Below are 9,291 nucleotides of genomic sequence, written 5' to 3'. Positions count from 1 at the left end.
CTCCCCACCTCCTGCGCCGCCGCCTGCACCGGGGTAACCATGGAGACGGGGCACACCCAGTCAGGGCCGCCTCCTTAAAGGGACAGGCCTCCCGCGGAGGGATTCCCCCCTCCCCTTGGGCCCTCAGTGGGGCCTGTGGGGGGTGGGGAGGCCGCCGCCCCCTCGATGCCGGCCCGCCTCTCGGAGAACGACGGTCGTTGCAGACTGACTCAGCTTCAACCGTAAGGGCGAAGCGATTTTCCCCCCAACAGTCTGGGGTTCCAAGAGCCGCCTAGCCGCCATCCCTCCCCCGGAGAGACCCGAGGAGGAGGGCTCCGGGAGGGTGGGCGTTTGTAGAAGATCTGCTCCCCGAGGTACAAAGTGATGGGATAAGAGCACTGGGGACCAAAGCTGGTACTGGAGGCCCGGTAGTTGGAGGGATTCCAGCTGCTGCTCGGGGAGATGGGAGGGGCTGGTGAAGGTGGCGTCGTCAGGTGTTCAAGCCTTTCCTCGACTCTGGAGAAATGGATGGAGCGGCCCCTGGAAGATGCGCCTGCGGGCCGGAGCTGTGAGGAGATTGGAGGAGGGGGAGAGGGGGGAAGGGTGATGGGTAGCCCTGAGAAGATGCTTTCCGTGTGACCCCCGGAACGCAGAGGGTGCGCGGTGACCCGAGGGTCTCAGTTTCCCCTCCGTTTCTTACCACCTTAATGTGCGCCAGCGGCTTGGGGGCTGCTAGAAGTCAAAGATTGAAAACTTCCTAACCCAGCGCGTGCGGGTCTCACGGGGGAAGGTCTCGTGGGGGGGGGCCCACACTCCTGGTTTCAGTGGCGGGGAGCTCGGCTGTGCGTTGGACGGGGAACTGTAGAGGGAGGCTGCGGGTGTGTGTGTCTTGGGGGGGAGCCCCACTTCCAGGGGGGGTGGTAGGGAGCAGGGGTCGGGCTGGGCAGACGGCCGTGCCTGTGGGTCGGTCCCCGGGGCCTCTCCTGCCAGCGCCGCTCCTCCTCCCTCCCACGATTTGCCAGCAAGCGCGGCTGCCTCCCGCGCCCAGCAGAGCCACCAGCGCCAAAACAGCAATTTGTTCCGTCACGAGTGAAGCGGGCGCTCAGCACCCCGCCACCCAGGAGACACACCCACAGCCATCAGCGTCGGAGAGAGAGAGAGAGAGAGAGGAGTGTCCCCCCACTCCGCCTACCCCTCATCAGCAGGGAAAGCTGAACCCCGAGGCACCTGTATTTAAATGAGCGCGTGCTTTAGGAAGAAATGAGAAAGCGCTCCCCTCCCCCAGGCCTCTGAATCTTGGAATCTGGGTAGGAGGAAGGGCGAGCGTAATCTGGTTCCCCTCCTCCCCGACCCTGGTGGGCCCAGGTCTGTCAAGTAACTCCCTCAGCATGGCTTCTCCAGGTCATGCATTCTGCAGAGCCAGCGCATTTTGAACCAGGGTGAGGCACCCATGGGCTGAGGTATCAGGCTAGTAGGCTTGCTCTGTCACCGGCTGTCTGGGTGATTTCTTTCTCTCTCACACAAGTTATTAATATTTCTATAACTCAGTTTCCTCATCTCTAAAAACGGAGATAATAATCATTACCTCAGAGAATGATGGGGATTAAATAAGTGAATGTGTGTAAGACCCAGAACAGTGTTTGACACTTGCATCATGCAAGTGTGTGCGTGTGTGTGTGTGTGTGTGTGTGTGTGCGCGTACCGTACTGGGGCTTGAACTCAAGTGTGGACATTTTCCACTAGTGTTTTCTGTTCAAGACTGGCACTCTACTTCTTGAGCCACACCTCTACTTCTGACTTTTTTTTTGCTGATTAATCTCAGAGATAAGCACCTCTCAGACTTTCCTCCACAGTCTGACTTTGAACTTCAATCCTCGGATCTCAACCTCCTCAATAGGTAGGATCACTGGCATGATACTACAAGCTTCAGGCTTATGCAAATGTTTATCATGTGATTTGGAGTAAAGCCTGTGAAATAGCCAGGCTAGCCATTTCACAAAGGAAGAACAGAGAGGAGTGAAGGGAAGATAGGGAGAAAGACCAAGGGCTGGAAGAGCCACTCAAGGTAACAAAGTTGGTAAATGGCAGAGCCAGAGTTCATCCCTGGGATACTTTCCCAACTCTTAACTGTAGATACTGCCTCCTTCCACCATGGCCATGTAGACCTGAGGAGCACTGGACACCTAGAGTGACTTCAGTTCCACCTGGTCTCAAAGTCACCCCAACATTTTTTTTTTTTTTTTTTTTTGTCGGTCGTGGGGCTTGAACTCTGGGCCTGGGCGCTGTCCCTCAGCTCTTCAGCTCAAGGCGAGCGCTCTACCACTTGAGCTACAGCGCCACTTCCGGTTTTCTGGTGGTTTATTGGAGATAGGAGTCTCACGGTTTCTCCTGCCCGGGCTGGCTTTGAACCGCGATCCTCAGATCTCAGCCTCCTGAGTAGCTAGGATTACAGGCGTGAGCCACCAGCGCCCGGCTTCACCCCAACATTTTCAGGCTTCCACTTTACCCACCTGAACTGGTTTGGGGCATTAAGTCACCTTGACTTCTAGAGTGAGGAAGAGGTAGATGGAATGAGTGGGATGCCTGTAAAGAATCACAGTAGTTCCACATTTGTTGAGCATCAGCATTGAGCCAGGCACTGTGCTAAATGCTTTACTTGGATTTTCCTATTCATCTTCAGAATAACTCCAAGGTAGTCACTATTTATAACCAACCATTTGATGATGAAAACATTGAGGCAGAGAGGTTAGGTGCTTTGTTGAAAATGCACCTGTTTCCATGAACAGCTCTAGTGACATAATGCCTTCTAGCATTGTTATTTTATTTTTTTTTGGTTGGATCGTAGGGCCTGAACTCTGGGCCTGGGCACTGTCCCTCAGCTCTTCAGCTCAAGGCTAGCGCTCTACCACTTGAGCCACAGCACTACCTCCGGCTTTTTTCTTTTTGCTTATGTGGTGCTAAGGAATCGAACCTAGGGCCTCATACATGCAAGGCAAGCACTCTACCACTAAGCCACCTTCCCAGCCCTCTTATCATTGTTTTGGTGACCTGTTCCCCACTACCAGAAGGTGTACTGAATGTAATGGCCACTTTTATCCCAAAAGAAAACCAGTTTTTTGAAGCTTTTAAACTCTGTTCCTCATCTCTCAACGAATCTGTGTGCTGTGGGGTGCAGCTACAGACCCTTTCCCTTAGCCTGCCTTAGCCTGCCCTTTCCATTTGATGATGCCTTGAGGCACAAGGTCTATTCTCTCACTTCACCTTTACCAGCCCCTGAGATCTTCCAGCCCAGGCTGGGTTTTTGTTTATATAGGTTTCCTCAGATCTTAGTGATTAATTCCCTACCGTCTCTTTTCTATACACCCGCCCCCCCCCCCCCCGACATATACACATCTACTCAGAACCAACCAGAAGGGGTTGAGAAGTTGAAAGTAGAACAGGGCACTAGGAGGTGCGGGATCACTGTACTCACTGTAATCTTTTCCTCTTCGCTTCCCCCAACTTTCTTCTGGGCCATGGTAGGAGTCTTGGGAGGAAAAGACTGGAGGGAGGGGGGCTGCACAACTGAGACAGCTCAAAGCCTTTGTCAACAAGAAGAAACTCAGGAGGCTGCATTTTAGAGTTACTGTGGGAGGCCTGTGGGAGTATTATCTACAAAAAGGAACAAGGAGAGAGAGCAGAGAAGAGCAGAGCAAGGGGGAAAAAAAAAACTGTTCAAGACAAAAAAGATGAAGAAAGCTCCCCTCCCAACTACAAAGCGCAGGCGGAGTCAGACAGTTTAGTGCAGGGGGTGAAAACAGGTGGCTGTCGAGGAATGGAGCCCAAGGCCCCTCCTCCCTTCCCACTCTCTTCACCCTTCCTTCAGGAGGTCCCCAATCTTGTTCTGAGCCTGGCTCTCAGCCAATGTGGCCAAGGTTGTGTTATGTGGTGTCAAATTTTGGGGCTTTCAAGTCAATCTGGGTTCAAAGCAGCATGAGCTTTGGGGAGGGGAGTGCACATCAGTTCTGTCATTTGTGATCTGAACCTTATATACTTAATAGAATTCCTACTGACCCTGGGACCAGGAAAATAAGCTCAAGATGAAGGTTCCTCATCCTATTGAAAAATAAAACATTTTGCAATTCCTTGAGGCCTCTGGTACTTGGCTAATTTCCCCCCACCCCCTAGTCCCAGGGCTTGCTTGAACTGAGGGCAGGGGCACTGTCTCTGAGCTGCTTTTGCTTAAGGCTAGCACTCTACCATTTGGGCCACAGTGCCACTTCTGGCCTTTTCTGTTTATGTAGTACTGAGAAATTGAACCCAAGGTTTCATGCATGCTAGGCAAGCACTATAACACTAAGCCACATTCTCAGCCCTTGGCTAACTTTTGACCTTCTCAGTGGTGGACCTTAGCTAGGATGTATCTAGAGCACAGTAAACTTTCAAACAAGGAATCCTGAGGTACTTGGTTTTACTTAGAAACTGTTATGGGCAGCTGAGTGCTAGTGGTTTACACCTGTAATCCTAGCTACTCAGTAGGCTGCTATCTGAGGATCACAGTTAAATTTTTTAATTTATTTTTTGGCGGTCGTGGGGGCTTGAACTCTGGGCCTGAGAGCTGTCCCTCAGCTCTTCAGCTCAAGGCTCTACCACTTGAGCCACAGTGCCACTTCCGGCTTTTTTTCTTTTTTCTTATGTGCTACTGAGGAATCAAACCCAGGACCTCATGTATGCAAGGCAAGCGCTCTACCACTGAGCCACCTTCCCAGCACCCCCCCCCCACTTTTTTTTTTTTGAGATGAGAGTCTCATGGACTTTCCTCTCTGGGCTGGCTTTGAACCACAATCCTTAGATCTCAGCCTTCTAAGTTGAACTATCAGCTTAACTTCTCACCAGGTATGAGCCACAAGCTTTAGTGACTCTTATCTCCAATTAACCACCAAAGAAGCTGGAAGCAGAGCTGTGACTCAAGCGCTAGAGTGCCCTTCTTGAGGGGAAAAGCTAAGGGAGAGTGCAAGGACCTGAGGATCTGAGTTCAAGCCCCAATACCCACACAAAAAGAAAACCAAACAGCATCAACAAGAATAAAACAGACTAGCTTAAAATCAAGTTATAAAGCTCAACTAGGGCTGGCAATGTGGTAGAGTGCTTGCCTAGAATGCATGAAGACCTGGGTTTGATTCCTTAGTACCACATAAGCAGAACAAGATAGAAGTGGCTTTGTGGTTCCAGTGGTAGAAAGCTAGCCTTGAGTAAAAGAAGTTCAGGAACAGTGCCTAGGCCGAGTTCAAGCTCCATGACTGACAAGAAAGGAAGGATGGAAAGAAGAAAGGAAGGAAGGAAAGAAGGAAGGAAGCCTAAAGCCAGATGCCGGTGGCTCCTGTCTGTAATCCTAGGATTACACCGTAGGCTGATATCTGAGGATCGGTTTGAAGCCAGCTGGGGCAGTAAAGTCTGCGAGACTCTTTATCTCCACTAACCTACTGAAAAAGCTCAAAGTGGAACTGTGGCTCAAGTGGTAGAGTGCTATCCCTGAACAGAAAAAACAAAAACAAAAACCTCAGGGACAGTGCCCAGGCTTTGAGTTCCAAGTACCAGGAGAAGCACAGAGAGGAAAGAGAGAGGAGAGAGAGAGGAGGGAGAGGAGGGGGGGAATAGAAGAGAGAGACAGAGACAGAGACAGAGAGAGAGAACTTAGCTAGGTTAAGTTGAAGAGACTTAAAAGGAGACCTGACTGGTACTTGAGGAATCAGGAGTGGGTGGTATTTGTTCCTGCTGTTTTGACGGCAGTAAAGGGGTGAGTGGGCAGAACAGTTGTGCTGGGAATGCTGGGGATGAAGAAACATCTTCAGATAGGCTTTCCTCCTTGATGCGAGTACAAAGCAGGTCACAGAACTTTATTCACCTGGTGGAAGTTAACACTTCTTGGCTTTCTCCAAGAAAACTCTGATCCCAATGTCACTCCTGCAGGTTGCTACAGTGGTGGCAGTGTTTACTGAGGTCAGCTCTGAAGCTGGGTGAGGGTTGTGTTGCTGTAAGGTAAGGCAGAGACAAAAGGGATAAGGGGGGGGGCCCACTATGCTAGAGGAGGGGCACTCTAGGAGGAAAGTTCTGATTTCTTTTTGATTAAAGTCTACTTAAGTGTTCTACCACTTGATCCATATATCCACTTCCAGGTTTTGCTGGTTAAAGAAGTCTTATGGACTCTCCTGCCCAGGCTGACTTTGAACCATGACCCTTGGATCTCAGTCTTCTTTTTTTTTTTTTTTTTGTTAGTGATGGGGCCTGAATTCTGGACCTAGGTGCTGTCCCTTAGCTCTTCAGCTCAAGGCTAGCATTCTACCACTTGAGCCACAGCGCCATGTCCAGCTTTTCTTACTTATGCTGAGGAATTGAACCCAGGGCCTCATGCATGCACTCTACCACTGAGCCACCTTCCCAGTCCTGATCTCAGTCTTCTTAGTAGCTCCTAGCTCCACTTTTTTTTTTTTTTTTTGGCCAGTCCTGGGGCTTGAACTCATGGCCTGAACACTGTCCCTGAGATTCTTTTGTTCAAGGCTAGCACTCTACCACTTGAGCCATAACACCACTTTTGGCCTTTTCTGTTTATGTGGTGCTGAGGAATCGAACCCAGGGCTTCAAGCATGCTAGGTAGGCACTCTACTACTAAGCCACATTCCCAGCCCTCTTTGTTTTTTTTTGTTTTAAACAGGGCAGGGGAGAGAGAAGGAATGGTGAAATAAGGGAGTATCAGCTTATCACAGGCTGCCTGAGACACCAGGGTGCTGTTCTGCAGCACTTGGCTAGATACTCCTAAGGCAGTTGCCACCATCTCTGTAATCAGGGATAAGTTCAGAGATATTACCTGTCCAAGGTTAGCTGGTCACATAGCTACCAAGCTATGAAGTGGAATTAAACGCTAGTTTAGGGACCGGGAAGGTGACTCAGTAGTAGAGTGCTTGCCTTGCATGCATGAGGACTTGGGTTCGATTCCTCAGCACCACATAAGCAGAAAAAGCCGGAAGTGGCGCTGTGGCTCAAGTGGTAAAGCGCTAGACTTGAGCTGAAGAGCTGAGGGACAGTGCCCAGGCCCAGAGTTCAGGCCCCACAACCAACAACGAAAACAAACAAACAAACCCTGGTTTAGCGTCTTTCTACTCTACTACACTGCCTACCCACCAAGCAGATTCACTGGTGCTTTGAAAGAAAGGAAAGAAAGGCCATTTAACTCGGCCTCAGAACTCAGCCTGATATGTGAAAGAATATGCCTGAGTGGCTATAACCAAAGGTTGATAATTTTGTGTCAGAATTGGGTTTGAACTCAGGGCCTACATACTATCCCTTAGCTTTTTTGCTCAAGGCTGGCACTTATCACTCAGAGCCACTGCTGTACTTCTGGTTTTCTGGTGGTTAATTGGGGATAAGAGTCTCACAGACTTTCCTGTTCAGGCTGGCTTTTTTTTTTTTTTTTTTTTTTTGGGTCCGGTCATGGGGCCTGAACTCTGGGCCTGGGCGCTGTCCCTCAGCTCTTCAGCTCAAGGCTAGCGCTCTACCACTTGAGCCACAGTGCCACTTCTGGCTTTTTTCTTATGTGGTGCTGAGGAATAGAACCCAGGGCCTCAAGCATTCAAGGCAAGTGCTCTACCACTGAGCCACCTTCCCAGCCCCTTCAGGCTGGCTTTGAACCAACCAGGTTCCCTCAGATCTCACCCTTCTGAGTAACAATATTACAGGTGCGAGCCACCAGTGCCCAATTTTAAATAGTTCTTTTGATCAGTTAGTGGCCTCCTCACAGGTTTTGTTTTAGATGCCTGTTTCTTACAAGAAGCTGTTCCAATGCAGATTCAACCCTCACCAGACAGAACAAACACTCATTTTGTTATGTCAGGTTGCAGGATTTCCAGGAACAAGAACAAACATTACTTTTCTGACCTCCAAGAATATACAGGTTAGTTCACAGATGGTGATGCATCCTAATTTTCCAGGGCACTCCTAACTCGAAGTTTATCCTATTCTCTTGCTCTGTGTCTACTCCACTCTCTCAACACCCAATGCATAGCTGCAGCTTGGGTCCAGGATTTACTTTTGGCAATGCTTTTCTACCTTATTCCCACAAACAAGGGATTGTATATATATTAAAGAATATTCAGGGCTGGGAAGGTGGTCAGTAGTAGAGTGCTTGCCTTGCATGCATGAGGCCCTGGGTTCGATTCCTCAGCACCACATAAACAGAAAAAGCCGGAAGTGGCGCTGTGGCTCAAGTGGTAGAGCGCTAACCTTGAGCTGAAGAGCTGAGGGTCAGCGCCCAGGCCCAGAGTTCAAGCCTCATGACTGGACCCCCCAAAAAAAAAAATAATACTTGTAAATGGCAAAAAAAACTGAACTGCTTATTTCCTTTTCTTTTTTTTAAAATTGGGAGATAAGTCTTTTGAATTTGTCTGCCTTGGCTAGTTTCCAATTGTGATCCTTAGATCTCAGCCTTCTGAGTAGCTAGGATTACAGGCATGAGTCACTAGTGCCCAGCTGAGCTTTTTATTTTTTATTTTTTGCCAGTCTTGGGGCTTGAACTCAGGGTCTGGGCATTGTCCCTGAGCTTCTTTTGTTCAAAGCTAGCGCTCTACCACCTGAGCCACTTCTGGCCTTTTCTGTTTATGTGGTACTAAGGAATTGAACCCAGGACTTCATGCTAGGCAAGCAACCACTAAGCCACATACATTCCCAGCCCCTGAGCTCTTTGACATTTTTTTCCCTCCAGGGCTGAGGACCGAACCCAGGGCCTTGCGCGCGCCCTTCCGCTGGGTTAAACTCCCAGCCCTCCCCCCCCCCCCCCCCGAGCTCTTTGAAAGAAAAATATTTAAGGGCTTGGGTATAGTTCACTTGAACTACTAGTGTTCTTGCCAACTAAGCACAAGGCCTTGAACTTGAACCTTAGTACTAAAGAAAAAATAAGTCTATAGCCATATGTATAGTTTTGAAAAAGGTCTAGAAGGATGAATGCTAAATTAGTAAGTCATAATTTTTACATTTCTGGTTATAGAGTATTTCAAATATTACTTGTGCAATTTATAACAAAACAATGGGGGCCAGGCACTGGTGGATGTACCCCTTTAATCCTAGCTACTCAGGAGACTGAGATCTAAGGATCACGGTTCAAAGCCAGCCTAGGCAGGAAAGTCTGAGACTCTTATCTCCAATAAATAACCAGAAAACCGGAAGTGACACTGTGGCTCAAGTGCTAGGGGGCTAACCTTTTTTTTTTTGGGGGGGGGGTCCGGTCATGGGTCCTGTACTCTGGGCCTGGGCACTGTCCCTCAGCTCTTCAGCTCAAAGCTA

The sequence above is a fragment of the Dipodomys merriami genome, unplaced genomic scaffold (genome assembly GCF_024711535.1).
Source record: "Dipodomys merriami isolate MVZ:Mamm:240054 unplaced genomic scaffold, mDipMer1.0.p SCAF_10, whole genome shotgun sequence".
Lineage (NCBI taxonomy): Eukaryota > Metazoa > Chordata > Mammalia > Rodentia > Heteromyidae > Dipodomys > Dipodomys merriami.
Note: the sequence above shows the minus strand (reverse complement) of the source record.